This window comes from Centrocercus urophasianus, unplaced genomic scaffold (assembly GCF_019232065.1).
Source record: "Centrocercus urophasianus isolate 14NV4802_14NV808 unplaced genomic scaffold, USGS_Curo_1.0 seq_14, whole genome shotgun sequence".
NCBI lineage: Eukaryota > Metazoa > Chordata > Aves > Galliformes > Phasianidae > Centrocercus > Centrocercus urophasianus.
In genome coordinates this window covers 23,834,225-23,849,997 of record NW_024884586.1, presented here as the reverse complement: position 1 = coordinate 23,849,997, position 15,773 = coordinate 23,834,225, and the positions used below count along the sequence as shown (strand labels likewise).

The following is a 15,773-nucleotide window of genomic DNA, read 5'->3' as shown; positions in this document are numbered from 1 at the left end:
TCAAAAAAAAAAAAAAAAAAAAAAAAAAAGGGAGGGGCAAAGAGGTAATTTATTCTTAATAGTATCAGAAGTGCTCCAATTGACTTCTGTAAGTCAGCTCACAGCACTTGCTGGCACTGCACATCACCAGTGCTGAGGAGCTGCCCTTCCACCTATGTGCACACAGAAGGAAAAGGAAAGTTACACACTTACAAATATTTTTGAGATATTTTTGTCTTAAAAACAAGCAAAACAAAAACAAAACATCAGCAGCAAAACAGAAAAAAAAGCCACCCATCTTTATGTTGCACAATACAATGATGTGTTTTACAGGAACCATCCACAAGAAGAAATCAAATGCGGAGCCATACCAGCCACAGTCTGAGTCCATCAGGCAGCTTTAGTATTCATTCACAAAGGCTCAGTAGCACTTCTGTGAAATACTGATAAAGTACAGCTATTGCACCATAATGGACATCATCAACCTAATTTTGGTTCCATATTAAAGCTACCTTTCTTAACTGGGATAAGTAGTTCTGTATTCATTAAAAAAAAAAAAGAAAAAAAGTCAAAAAAAAAAAAAAAGTTCTGTCAAATGCTTTCAACAGCAGTCCCAATATTTTTATGTAGTTTTACACACAGAATCACAGTGCTTGTCTTTTGGGATCAGGGAACAAAGATGGCAATTATCTCCTCTATAAGAGCTTATGACACCAAAAATCATTTAAAGAGGCAAAAAAAGTTGGTCATCTCTCACAGATGTAATCATCCCTGTGTACACTCATTGTGTACATGAATTAAGTGGCTTGAACATACCTATAGTCACTTAGAATTTTCATTATTTAGGAAACAAAAAAGTTAAGATTTTTTTTAATAAAACAAGCGTGTTAACTACCTATCACACATTTCAGACAATTTGCTGAAGGAATCTATGCAAAATAACAGGATTCTGTTGGCATGTCTGCATTCAGCTAACAAAACCATGCTGTCTGTCTGCATCATACACAGGATCATTAAGTAAAGTCAATCTGAATCTTATCCTATTGAAATACGGTAAACAAATTTAATCTGCAAAACTGACGAAGACATTGGCAGAAAGATAAACATCACCAAGCCAATTAAGCTTCTGGATTTGCTGTGGATAAAGCAACATTCAAGCATCTTATTATTCCGAATGTCAGAAGCATGGGAAGAAGAATTTAAAAGAAAAAAAAAAAAAGAGAGAAGAGTTGAGCTGAAGCTCTCAAACCAGATCTGTAGCTGGTAGCAGCATGAAAGAGTTGAGAAGGCTTTGTTTTCATTTTCATTCTGTACAAAACCCAAAACCAAATGTTTCAAGCATACAAATTTGTTCAAAAAAGCCTGCAGCAACACCAACACAAAACAAAGTTGTATGTTTCTGGCCTTTTGGTTTGTAAGCTTGTTAAACCAAGTCTTACCTCTTTTGTTATGCTGTCCTGTGAATTAATTTTCAAGCCGATATTTCTTTCTTACATGCCAGTCTGGAATGTAAGAATTGCGAAGATACAGAGTTCAAAGATGGTGACTTCTCAGCCAACTTCACAGACTTAGATTTGTGGAAGGAGAAAAGGAAAGTGGGCAGATGCTACAACCATCTTCTACACAGAAATGTAAACTGTGTAAAGGCAGTTTCACATGACTCACAGATAGATGAATGGGCTTGCTGCTTTATTAGCAGCAGTTTTATTTGGATTCACGCAAGCACCTTCAGTAATCTTGAAAGATGTTCAGGAATCATTTCAAACAGTGAGACTTCTTTTTAGATAATTAACATGTCCCTTAAAAGGTCTTGCCTGCTCACAGTGCCTAGAGCCAAAGGCATACTACAACCATGAGCAAAAATGGCAAGTTCTATTAAAGTGCTCAGTTGCTGGCAGTGATGCACTTACTCAGATGCAAATGAACTGAAAACTAAACAGAAATTATAAGAAAAGGGTGTAATTGCCATCATGAAGGGCCCAATGAACAACAAATGGTGTTAAAGCATTTTATCCTAAACCAAGCTGTCTGAATTTGAGATAATGAAAGAGTTAAAGGACTGGTTCTCAAGTACATACATGGTTGAGGTCTAGCACACTCAAGCCTTCTGCTGTTTGGTGAAGAATGGGGTTGAATTCCAGTTCATGATCCCAATTCACCACAAGAAGTATGTAGTATCTACTCAGGTTTTTTGTTTGTTTGTTCGTTTTGTTTTTTTTTAAATGATGCTAACTGCTTTGCTGTGATTCTATGAATCCTGTGAATAGCTGCTGGCCATGTGTGTAACACATGGGAGCACAATAAATCTTAAACGATGCAAATATCATGGCAGCAACATTACCAATTGGGACTGAGACAGCTTAAAAAAAGAAGTGTCACTAACATCTATGTTTATGAGAGAAGTTTGGAATTGAGAATAGCTTCAAAAGTTAAAGACCTACTAGACCTGAACCATCTTTTCTCTTTCCCCTAATTCTTGTCATCAAAAGACATGAATACAGCTCTCCTTATGACACACAGGTGTATTTTACGTGTAATTGTGTTTCTTCAACCTACTTTGCTCTCCAAGAACAACAGTAGTGAAAGTCGGTGGCGATGTTTCATTGTAAATGGAGCAAGGCAGAGGAGAATGCACAAATTCTCCTTCTTTCCTTAACTGGCATCATCCATTTACAGACCATTTCAGATGCATAAACACTGACTGCTTTCATTCCAGATCTTTGTCCCAACCTAATAACCACGTGACAATGTAAGTTTTGAGAGCCACCGAAGTTCTCCCTTACAGATAGGTTACGGGGCTTCTTTTAGATCTGAGCATCTTAATATTTAAGAATTGCTCACAGGAAGGGCATACAGTTTCAATGCTGAAATAAAGTCAGTCTTAACTTACTTTAATTAAATCTTCATTCTGAGAAGCAAAAAAAACAACAACAAACACAACACCACCACAAAACAACCAAACCAACCTAACATATGCAGTTCTTCAGTGCACTGCCTACATCCTAGTGTCTAAAAACCATCTAAAAGTGCCTAACGTTCAAGTGGGATAAACCTCATAGGTAAGTGTGGTCCAGAGTCACACTGTTGTAGGCAGAACATCTTTGCATTCTTAGGAATAAAAGAAATTGCCACACTGTGGCATTTTGTATTTCCAAATGAACAAAACATACCCATAAAAGAAAAAAAGGTCATCCAGAGAAAGACTAATAATTCATTATTGGTTAATTTTGATTTTGTAATTAATTTATTTTAAGAACACTGCAACCACAAACAAAGCTGATTGCAAAATGTTCAGGGGCTCCAATGGACAGCATGATGGCTGTGAGACTTATGGTCCTCAGAGCTGTGTTAGTTCAGTTGCAATAACAAGATCATCCTTACTGCTGCATAAAATGCTTATCAAATAAGAAGAGACATAACCGATTTTAGCAAGTTCTTAAAAAGTCATAATTCTGACAGAAAAACATTGCTGTCAGTTTACACACAGTCCACAGCTATTGTTTAAATTCCCAAACAACTCTCTGACCCAGCTGCCCCAGGGCTACTTGCATATGCAGGTACTGTGCATGGAGTTAAAAACACAGAAAAGTTAGCCCAGCCTCTGATTCCTTCTAGCTTCTCCACGCTATTCTCCACTTTCGCTGCAGCCTTTTTGAAGACTTGTCTTCAGGGGTTCTCACAAGAACAAGTTATCCAACATACAAGCTATGTGCACACATTTCTTTCAATTTAAAATATACAAATTATTTCCCGCTCCGATAGTTGAGGTGATTTTCTAGTTTGTGTCTAACAGCATTGACTGTGTATGTATTGACATGCTGTGCTTTTATGTTCCCAGCATTAACCCGTAAGCCATCAAAATGGCAAGATTTACCCACAAACATGAAGATAACACCTTCATAGATAGTCCCTAAAATACTGATTGCTCCACAAAAACCCATCGCGTCTACATTGTTGCACATCTGCAACAGATGGTAGAACAGAAGTGAAGAGGTTGAGGGCCAGATCCACTTAAACCTTGAGTATCCACACTGCAGCTGGTGTGGAACACAAATACCAAAGAACATCATCTTCAGATCCTGCCTCTCTTTCCCATTCCTTAGGCAGCTTAAGTCTATGTATACCTACGCTTTCTTGTCAATAAAGTACCTCAGGCATCTAAATGCTGTCAAGAACTCTGTGTGGCAGCTCTCACCTCAGTCTAAGGTGAATGTGTAGCATTTGGACTGTGGGGCAGCACTCCAGAAGTGAGGTCTTCGGGTTTCCGTAAGAATGCTATGTTCAGAAAGACTAGGGAATTACTAAGAGTCAACTTACCCAACTGCATTCTTCATGCTAGTAACTTAAAATTGTTAGCACATTCTGCATTTAGGACTCTACTTCCATATATATATAGGGAGAAATACTAAAGCGTTTTTCAAAGCTCTCACAAAAGATGATGATGGTATATGCAAATAAAGTGTGATCTAGATGCCAAATAAAGCAAACAACTTGATGTGACATATCAAAACATAAGTATTTGGTTTTCCAAAATACTTCTCAGAACCAGAAACAAAGAAGTTACATTTGGCTACAATGACTTTATCTAGGAAGCAAGTTTCGTTACACTTGATCCCAGCAGTCACTTCCTCTCAGAGCTCAACAAGTTGTCCTATCTCTTTCCATTGTATTATAAAAGTGCTTTATGACTCCAGAAAAATCCAGGTGATGGCACAGACTTATCTCAATAAACTACAGCAAAGAGAAAGAGATACCTCTCTGGTACATTTTTATATCACAACAGCTGTCTCAATGAAAAAAAATCTCAGCCTACAGGAAAAACGTTGACAAAACAAGTCATAAGCTCTAAATCTAAGACTTCATTCTACTAAAAAGCAAGATTTCTTCTTTGCCTCACACCAGAGTAAGACGTCACATTCATTTCTTGTTTGCTTGGGTTAGCAACAGGGACGTATATTTTTAGAAGTGCATCTGATAGCTCTTGATGACGCCGGTCACAAGGATTCCTTCCTCTAAATGCTTTCATATATTTTTCAAAAGGAAAAATATGTATTTTTTTTTACTGTGAATTTATATGCTCATTTTGAAACCATGACAAGAAATAATAATACCTCCTTCACAAAGAGTCTCATTCCATCTGGTTCAAGACCAAAAAGCCCTGCCACAGTGTGATCTGAAGTGTAATTGATTTGGTCACTTGCAACTTAACTTCTTCGCTTACGTCTTTAGTGCATTAAGATTTCCTGTTTACATTTCCAGACTTTTTAAAAGTGCATCCAAATGCTCCAAGTGTTTGGTGTCTGATTAATTGCGAACACCTAGAAGAAAGCTCCTGAACTATTCAGAGCCTCTCCTAACACCAAGTGATTTTACTCATTTCCAGGCACACTGCTAAATGTAAAAAGAAATAGAACTTAAACTGCAAATGAAAGCAGCTGATGAATTTATAGGCAGTGCAGTTAGTTACAGAACATAGGATGACAGCTCTTCCATGACTTTGAACAGCTCCAGAAAAAGGGGAAGAATGAGGTCTGGTGTAGCTATATTTGGGGAAGAAAGTAAAAGAACTTGAAAAATGCTAATTAGAATTCAAGATACTGTAAGAAAGGGAAAGATCAATGAATAAATATCCAACTGCCCTTAGCCAAACAGGCTGAACAGGATACTTCTGACAAGGAAACAGAAGAAGCAAAACAGAGCCGTTGGAAATATCAGGACAAGAGATTTGGCCCTACATTTGCCTGTGTAGTTTCCCAGAACTGATTTCTTTGGCAATTTTTGAAAGAGTAAATTTTTGGTAACCATACAGACAAAAAAATATAGACTTTTTGTGCATTTTGTTATTACTGCATTGTACTGTTATTTCTTCAGCTTGCAAAGTTTAAAGTTCTAATATACACACTTACAGAGAAAGGCATAATACATCACTTTGGGTCCTTTCAGAAGGCTCGCCTGACTCAAACCCCTGGGATTTTCGCATGCTCTTCACTTCATACTGTCTGAATAGATCACTGAAAACAAAGGCAGGCATCTGGCAGGCCCCTAGAGGACTGGGGTCTCAATCTGGGAAAAAAAAAAAAGTGTGTACACAAGTCCACCTTACCCAGCAAAGCACTTAAATATGTGTTTGCATATATACGTATAGTTGAAATGCTGTTCAAATCAACACAGCTTGCTGGGTTGCTGCCTTATCTTCAGCAGTTCTTTTAGATAACCACAAGCAGTTAAAACACTTCTTTGACTGCCTGTAGATTTTTTTTGTCCACAGCAATGAAAACTTGGCTTATTCTCTGGAAATAGCTTTTTTTTTTTTTTTTTTTTTTTTTTAAAACTGTGGAGAACTGCAGAAGTTAGAAGGCCTTCTTCCCCATTAAAAGCTTTTAGAAATGGATGCATTCAGGCATGGAAACACAAAAGGTAAATAAATAAATAAATAAATAAAATACAAATTGTCTTTCCATATTGATGTGAACCCCTGGCTTCTTTTACTAAAATTAACTGCTTATTTCATTGTGAGCTTGGTACTGAACCAGCCTTAATGATTTACACCAAAACAATTCTGGCTCCTTGAAAAACTCTTCTCCCTATCACAGGGGAAATGGAGGCATGAGAAAATTGCTGTGAGTGAAGGGCATGGGAGGGTGCTTGTGCCTCTTATATGTCATCGTCTTGACACGGAGACCATCCAAACACAACATGGCAGTGAGGACAGGCTCTGTTTCCTACTACCTCCTCCCTAGGAACATGCTACCATTCACTCAGAGAAGAGTATGAACACAATGGTTTCACAGAGCTCTGTCTTTCCCGTAACACAGCAGTTGTGTTTGTCTCGCTGCATTTCAAATATAAAGGGCAGAAGTTGCACACGGGCTGAATAAGTTGTTGTCGCAGCCCAAAGGGAGCTGACATTCCTTCATTCCTGCAAAGCCACTTCTTTATCCGGCATTCTGTTTTTACCTAGGTATTGCCAGGAAAAACAAAAACAGATAAGATGTGAATTTTAAGAAGCAGGCAATGGGAAAGCAGACAATCCAAATTAAAAGCCTTATGAACCCACATACATCATGAAACATTTCTCCTGCATTTGTTACTCCTTTTTCTTTCGCAACAGGCAGCAAGTGGCAGAGCCAGAAGTCGAGGTTTCAGCTTCCACTTTCACTTCACCTAAGTGCATGGCGAGCATTACACTCTGAGGTGCTGCACCAGAGTGCTGCACTGAGGCCCCAAACTATACACAGAGCTCTCATTCCGATCTCTGCAGAATAGCTGCACCCCAGGTACAGGTGCAAAGCACTGCTTGGCACCACAGCAGGGTGCCACTGCCCTGCCAGAACTGCCCGTGGCACATCTATACATGTTCTGAAAGCACATGCAACCTGAGATACTGTCACCAACATGTGGGATGCAGCACCGTGTGGGAAGGAATCAGTTCATTTTGCAGAATAACTGGAAACTCTATTTCATAGCTGTCATGTCATGGAGTGAAATATGTAAGCAAACAAAAACCCAGGCTCTTTCGACGCCTCCTTCCTAATACCCAGCCACAGCTTTAAACTATAAGGGCTTCTGAGCTCCAGAGTTCTGAGTGGAGTCACCTACTGGCATGCTGCTCCAAAACCATCCAGAAAGCAGAGCCCATCAGCAGACACCTCCCCCAGATCTTGCAGGCAGTCCTGCCATGAAGGATGTCTAAAGCAAATGCAGAAGGGAAGAAGAATCTTTCAGAGTTACTTTATGGCTTTCATTTTCTTGGCAGATTTTTCTCTAGCCATCAAATACCAAGGATATATTTAAAAAAAAAAAAAATTAAAAACTGTGGAAACAGAAATAAAAGGTAAGTTTGACCAATTACATTTCTTCATTTGGTATGAAAGTTTATACTTGTCCAACAGTCAAACTTCATCTTAATAAAATAAGCTTTTCTAAATCACTTTTGAAAAATAGTCACATATGGGATGCATTACATACATAGGTGTTCTGAGGCCAGAAAACATATTTTTATTCTATGTCTGCAGCACATAGTGCTGTGGAATTCTGGTGAGTGACCATGGCTCCTAGTGCAGAGAACATTACAAGCACACAACCTGACTGTATACATATTATATTTGAAACCAGAAAGCTTTTCAGGCATACCAGGACACCATTCTTTTCAGAGCTGAAGAAGATTTTAAAGTGCTTAAAGTGAGCGTTTTTATCTCAAAGCAATTTATACTTTGGATTTCCTATGTCCTATTTCTGAGCACTTGCAAATGAAATGCAGGTATATGTCTAGATGAAGTGTTATTTTGAAAAAAAAAACAAAAAAAACCAATAGCAAAGTCAAAACAATTCATTAAAAAAATATAACTGATGAACACCAACAAACATTTCCTCTTGCTTTATTTTTTTGTCGTTCTTTTGATGAAAATCTATACACTAAAATAATGATGTTCTATCAGTCTAAATGTGAAGCATAGTCCAGAGACTGATTATCCAGTAGGCTCTATGAAAAATTTATCATAATTCACACTGACCTCTTTTCATATATTACTTTATACTGATTGACACAAAGTAAAATTTTGAGATGAAGTTCTCTAAGCTATACCTCTATGAAGGTTTGTTTTTTCTTTTTCTTTTTTTTTTTTTTTTAAACATAGTAATCTCTACCAGAACAAACAGTAAAATGTCTGAAAGAGAACCACTGGACTGGTACATTAATAAAGTGCTCTGAAAGCACAGGATATCTTCCCTTATTTTATGTCATTTATTACTCTTTGCCTACTTAAATAAAATGTTTGAAATAAAAAGCGAAAACCCTTTTCCATGCTGACTGGAACTGATGGTAACAGAAAAATCAGAATCATTAAGGCTGGAAGAGACCACTAAGTTTATCTAGTCCAGCCATCAGCCCATCATCACCATGCCCACTATACCACATCCCTCAGTGCCATATCTCCATGTTTCCTCACCAGTGCGAATAAGAGAGACCATCACCTCCCTTTTCCTGCTGACTACATTAGTTTTGAGACAACCCAGGATGCCACTGGCCTTCCTGGCTACCTGGGCACCTCATTGGCTCATGTTCAGCTGGCTGTCAAATAACACCCCCAGATTCTCTTGCTTACACATTGCCTTCCTTACATCACTCTGGGCAGAATACTCAATATGCACCTGCAGACAGCCTTGTTTTCACATGGATCACCCTTGAGGTGCTGCTCATCTCACCCCTCTTGGAAGTCAGTAACCAGGTGTGTTCACTACCCAAAGGATACAGTACCCATAAAACAAAGACACCTTTCATCTCTGTGAGCATGCCCTGCAAGCCAGGCTCCTCTACAGATCACACACCCTCCAGTGTAGCTGTGAACACACGTGCCCAGCTTCCAAACGCCAGAGCTGATGGCAAGTTCAAAGGGGAAAGTTATGGTGGTATTGGAGGCTTAGATTAGATATTAGGAAGAAGTTTTTCACTCAGAGGTGGTAAGGCACTGGCACAGGTTGCCCAGAGAAGCTGTGAATGCTCCATTCCTGAAGACATTCAAGGCAAGGTTGGATGGGTTCCTGGGCAGCCTGAGCTGGTGGGTGGCAAACCAGCCCACAACAGGGATTGGGACTAAGTGACCTTTATGGACCTTTCCAACCCAAGTCATTCTATGGTTCTATCATTCTATGAGACTGAGAATAAGGGAGTGAAACGTTTAGCAAAAGATTTGCACAAGCACCTCTCTAATTCTAAAGAGCAAAAAGCGTAGGGGGACATCACTACCTTCATATTAGCAGAACATGAAGGGATATGGATGCATACATTCCTATTTTCTGCTTCAAAAGTAGATTGGCTTGGAATTACTGTTCTTGAATTTTACTGCCAGAGCAGACAATTCTCATGCTGCTGCCATATAAAAAATATAGAAAATATCAGTGAGTTTGTCATCAGTAGCTAAGTTTCATGCACACTTTTAGCTCTTCCTCTTAACTGAGTGCCAGACACATGGCCCTGCACATCACACTCCATTCCCTGCAGCAGAGTTGTCCAGAGCCCAGGTGAGGTGCTCATTCTCCTGCCTTCCCTGACCTGGAGGGATGTGCCCAACTGTGTTGGGATTTGGGATGCACTAGGGCCAGCTCCTCCACTGACAGAACTCGTGAAATCTCCCTGAAGTTATTATAAGTAATTCCGATGCACTCAAGAGGAGGATCTGGCCCCTGTCAGGCCCTGGCTCCTCTGCAAAGGCTTTTAATGAGACGCCAACTGCCCTGGCAGGGAGGAGGCACTGAGCAGAGCTCAGAGGCAGTGGTAGCAGACAGGAGCTCAGCCCAATAACATTCTTCTATGCAAGAATTAAGTACAGCACTTCTTTTAAGCTTAAAACAATTGTTACTGTTCTACTAAAACAAAGAGCAACTCACACGCTAAATACCAGCAAGAAATGGGAAAGGAAATGAAACAAACAAAACAAACCAACAACAAAAAAAAAGCCATCAGTGAGCAGGAAGCTGGATCCAGCCAGGCTGGCAGTGCGTGCTGCCATAACACCATGGCATTGCTTCTCTTCAGCCCCAAACTCTGCCACAGAAAACTTACATATCCCCACAGGACTCCCCTATACTAACCACTCAGTGCAGAACGGCTACAGCTGACAGCATTGCTGAGGCTCAGCACAATGCCAGGCACACCCACTACCTCGAAGAGAACCTTATCTCTGCTCAGGGTCTGACAGCAAAGCTCCATTCAGACTGGGAGCACTGTTCTACAGAACCCTGCAGCAGAAGGGATACAAATTTCTAAGCTAGAGATGATCTAGATACCTCTTGCTAAAAACACAATGAACAAAATAAAAGCTTCTCCCTACCTCAACCACAAAGAAATAAACATAGGCATAAGTGATTCTTCCTTTCTGCCATCTGTTTTGTACCTCTACCTTCGTTCACCTGATGGAAGCAGGTATGGCTACAGCCATTTGCCTTCATGGTCCACCAGCAGCAGCCCCAGTGTGGCTCTAGGGCCCAACCTAGCCCTAAGGTTATTCAGAGACACAGAACATGGGGGATCAAGGCCCCCTGCCCCTCACAGCAGTACCACCACTATGCTTCACAAAGGAGAAGCACATAAAGGCTGCGAGCACACTGAGAGGTGGGAATCGTGACTCTCTCTCCGGATTCAGAAAGAAGGACCCCAGCTAATTAAAAACATCCATGAAGTCTAATAGCGCTTTTTTGGAGCAAAATAACAAAAAATCCTAAAAATTCCCTAGGCCTCTCTTTCCATCCATCTAGATGTCACTTACTGTGATTCTCTGCCAGTAGTCCTTTCCCTCTTCATTGTATTTGAACTGCAGTGCCCCCGCACACCAGCACATTTTCGCTCTCATGCTGCCATCAACCATAGCACGGCTGCATCCTCTACAGCACTTCTATGCACTGTTGATCAAGGAACAGAGAAATTCTTTCTTACCAGGTTATCACCAAATACATGCATATGCAAAATAAAGGGTAATAATTTGCCAGCACGCTAAGCACTCACCTTTGTAGCTGGCACTAAATGCAGCCCTAATAAGGAGCCAGCTGGTGCTAAGAGCTCTGAACAATCAGCACCTGGCATCCTGCCTGGGCTTGGCATCCTTAAAGCAGCAGATCCTTTTAGTTTAATTTCAATATGTCCTCCCCATCTGCAAAAGTGGGGATTATACAAATCCTTTTGCTAGAGCTGCACCTCTCTTCAGCCCTGAGGTGAGGCCACCGAGATGCCTCGTCGTTCAGGTTCACGTCAGAAAACAGGGACACAACAGCAGACGGCTGCAGCAAGACCTGCAGTGAGACGCCAGTGGGCAAGGAGAGCCATAGCCGGGCGGCAGTGGGCAGCAGGACCTCAAGCCGGGAGGAGCTCCCGGCCCCGACAGGAGAGCGACTCCAGGATGACAACCTCGCGGGATGTCCGAGGTGCCCACTGCCCTCCGAGAGACCAGCGGGAGGGGAAAACGCCCACCCGAGGTGTCCTGCCTGTTGTAGGCAGTTGGAAAAAAAAGAAAAAAGAAAAAGAAAAAAAAAAAAGGCTTTCAGTGATAGAAGAGCTACGAATGCAGCTTTTCCTCCACCTTTTTTCTTTCGTTTGTTTATTTGCCACACTTTTAGAAGCAAACCTCACACCTCAGCGGGTGGCAGTGGGGCCAGGAAGGCCGCTGCCTCCCTCCTGCCGGAGCCGGCCGCGTGCGGGCTCTGCCCTGCGGGACCGCGGCCCTGGGCAGCGGGAACGGGAAGGGAGCAGGCGGGGCCGGGGGAGCTCTTCTTAAATGTCATACTTTAACGAGGATGGAAAATGTGATTTTTCTGTACGTTCCAGATAAAATTCCTTGGGGTGGTGACCTTTAGCAGCGATTCTCTTAAGAGAGGAAAGTAGTCGAGTGTTTATCTGCACGCCCGAGAGCTTTCCCTAGTGGAAGTTTATGGAAGTGTTAAAGGGGGCGGAGGCGCTTGTCCAATGATCTGGAGGGGCTTGGAGCGGAGACCTCAGCTGGGAGACATTTAAATGGGAGACAGCTCGGCGCTGCTGCAATTTGTAGGCAGGATCCCAGCCTCGCCCTCTATGGACTGCTGGGTGGCTGCGGGCTCCCACGCCTCCCACTCCGCCGAGTGACCCGCAGCATTCAGCCCCGCTGCGCCCCGCCGAGGAGCCGCCGCCAAGCCGGGCTCCCGAGGAGCCGCCACGCAGGTGAGCCGGCCGCTGCTGAGCCGGGCCGGGCCGAGCTGCGCATTCGCAGCGGGAGCACAGATGGGTCCCGCTTGGCCAGTCTGTGCGGGAGGCAAAACTGTAATGCCTTTCTCCTACCTCCGGGGTGCGGGCAAGAGGAGGAGTCGTTCGTCGGTGCATGGCCTTGCTGTTGGGCGTGCGGAGGTGCCACCGGCTCGCCTGTCAGAGCCATAGGGCTGTCACTAGCTTTTCCGCCGGGGATCGGGGCGCTGTGACATCTCTCTCCCCTGACAGGCGCGGGGATTGCAAAAGCTTCTCATCTCCGCCTACAGCATCACTCCCAACAAATTGGATGCGGCGCCCACCCGACTCACGGCGAAATCCCGGCCCGGCCTCTGCGCGGAGCGGGTCGAGGGCAGATCCAGGTGCCGGCCTCGCCGTTGCCCGCCCTGGCCCGTTCCATCCCATCCCGTTCCTCCGAGCAACCCCGCTCCGCGTCCCCTCCCGGGCAGGTGGCATGAGACGTCGGGGCCGCGCAGAGCAGGCGGAGGCCAAGTTGCGCGCTCGCGGGCGACTACGCGTGTCCTCGGGCGGGAGGAGCGGCGGTGTGTCCGCCGTACGCAGCGCCACTTTGCTCTCCGCCGGCTTTGCTTCGCCGCCCCGATAGCTCCGGCCGTCCTTCTGCCGCAGCGCTCCCCGTTACTGAGAGGCCTCGTCCTGGCGGAGCTGCCAGCCTCGACGTCGGGGCCGAGCGGGACGTGAGCCCTGCCGGCGTGGACGGGGCGAACGAGCCACCCGGCCGTTTCGGTGCGACCTCTCGGGATCCGGGGACGAGGCTGCGCGGTGGCCGGCGCCCGCGGAGAGGTCTCTGCCGTTGCCGCCACCGCTCTGCGGGTCAGACGGCCTCCCTGATCCGACGGGAGCGCCGCGACGGCGGGCTGGCAAAGTGCGCGGTCCTGCATATCCCGCACCCCGCTCCTGGGGGCCGTTGCATCTCGTTAGCTGCCGATGCGCTGCCCGCGGTTCCTCCCTGGGGCTGCGGAGCGAGGGAAGGCTCCGCAGGAGGCGACAGGCGCCAGGCCTGCGCTGAAGTCTCCGCTCGGGACGGGGTACGGAGCCCCCTCGGGTCTCTGACAGCGCGCACGGCCGTGCTCTGTCTCTCCTCCTGGGGGTTCAGTCCTAAGCTGTGCTAAAGCGCTTGCTGTTCTCCCGGTGAGGTTGTGTAGAAATGCGTGGCGTTTTCCGAGACGTTTCTTAGTGTCGTTGCACAGCACTGTTCCCAGGGCCCGGTGAGCAAAAGTTTCCGGAGCGACTGCGCTCTCGTAGTGCGACTGGCAGCTGCGGGGCCGCCCCGACGTGCGTTGGTAACTCCGTGCACACGCCGTGTGCTGCTGCTTGCGGCCCCTGCAGAGAGATACCTCTCTAGAGGAGGTTTCTCCGTTTTTTTTTTTTTTTGTTTGTTTGTTTGGGTTTTTTTGTTTTTTTTGTTGTTGTTGTTGTTGTTGTTGTTCCTCGTGGTGCTGCCCACACGAATTAAACGGCTCGAAAAAGGAAACTCTGTGACTCACGTGAAGGAAATGTAAATGTACCTAAACTCTACCAAAGAGCCATATTAGCTTTACCATCTTGGTCTGAAGGGAAAAAAAAAAAAAAATTAAAATGGGTCTATGGGAACTGCTGTTGTTTTGCCTTCTTGTATATTTAAAAATACAGATCTATAACTATGAAAACATTACATAAGACTATTTCTGTAATTCATATGTAATAAACCAGGCAGAAAATCATTCTGATCCACTGGGACATAACCACTTTGGTTTTCTCAATAGCCAGTGTTGTGTTTTGCCTCTTTGCTTGGCTGCTATTTGAAGCCCACCATGCACATTTATTTTTCTAGGTCTTCAGCAGATTATTTTTCATGCTTTCTGTCAAGCACATGAACCCGTGGCTCATCAGAATATTTTCCCAGTGAATATGGCTTGCAGATGAAATGCTGGGCCTGCAGAAAGCTGTGAGAATTTGCGCATTTCAGTGGAGCTGGGATTCCACCCAGCGCTTGTAAATGTGTCGCTGTGTGCACAGCATTTCAGGGGTTGCTTTGTGGCTCTGCCTGGGAACTCATAGGAAAGCGCTGTTTAAATACTGACTTTTGGAAGTTAAATTACAGTAGAAAATGTATAAGCTAAAAAATGACTGCTTAATGTATTGAGCAGTAAACCTGAAACAGTTTACACTCCTCTGTGAATGGCTGCAGGTATTAATCTGCAGGCATCCTCATCTGCCATCAAATGATTGGATCCTAGTTCCAGATAATCCCTGTGTGAGGGGATTTGAATGGTTGGGTCCAATTCTGCTCCCGTTTGAAGTTAGCAATAAAACTGCTGTTGGCTACAGGACTGAGTGCTTGCAGATGATGATGAGGAAGAAAACTCAGTAGGGAAATACGGAAAGATTTCTGAGGTATTTTGTTACTTACTTTAAATATTAAAGATATCAGATCTCTCACTGGATCTGAATGAAGTAAGTGGGACGCAAATGAAGTGTTTTGTTTGTGGTGATCTATTTATTCAAAGAATTCTCAGCTGAGTTCTCAGAAGGATTTCTGATCACACTGCTGCTTCTACAACGGCCCATATTAAGCACAGAAAGTTCTGCAGAAATTTAGCATTTATGTGCTTTTGCAGCCTGATTCTTCACAGCTCTTACCAGGCTTCAGAGCTATGACACATTCAGAATTATGGCTATGACAAGGCAAAAAATAAAAAAATAAAAAATAAAAAAAAATCCCAAACCATCTACTTCTGGATGTTTTACCCAAAGACTTCCTTTGGGTAAAACCTTGGGCATGGTAACATGGATTGAGCTACTTGTGCTGTTTGTGGGTTGATAGTTGGTTTTTTTTTTTTTTTTTTTTAAGTAATAAAAAAAGCTTTTGAGGAAGCTCAAACACTAAGTTCACAAACACTAATTTGGGGATTGGAGATTGGATGAATCATTTTTGTTCCTAACATAAGCAGAGGTGTTGTCTTCTCTTATGAGCTCTGGGATCAGAGAGAGTGCAGATTGCAGGCTACTTTCATTACTGAGGCATAATACCTTATTTTCCTTTGTATTTTGCTTTTCTTCTACTCCC

At 43.6% G+C, this 15,773-nt stretch overlaps 1 protein-coding gene across 1 annotated transcript in view; it reads left to right on the top strand.

Annotated features, from left to right (window-relative positions):
* Positions 1–12,538: 12,538 nt before the first annotated feature.
* Positions 12,539–15,773, top strand: part of GREM1 (gremlin 1, DAN family BMP antagonist) — a 9,913-nt gene continuing 6,678 nt past the window's right edge. The window contains exon 1 of the mRNA XM_042813458.1: positions 12,539–12,664. The gene's annotated coding sequence lies outside the window, so the exon portion shown is untranslated. The remainder of the gene's footprint in view (positions 12,665–15,773) is intronic.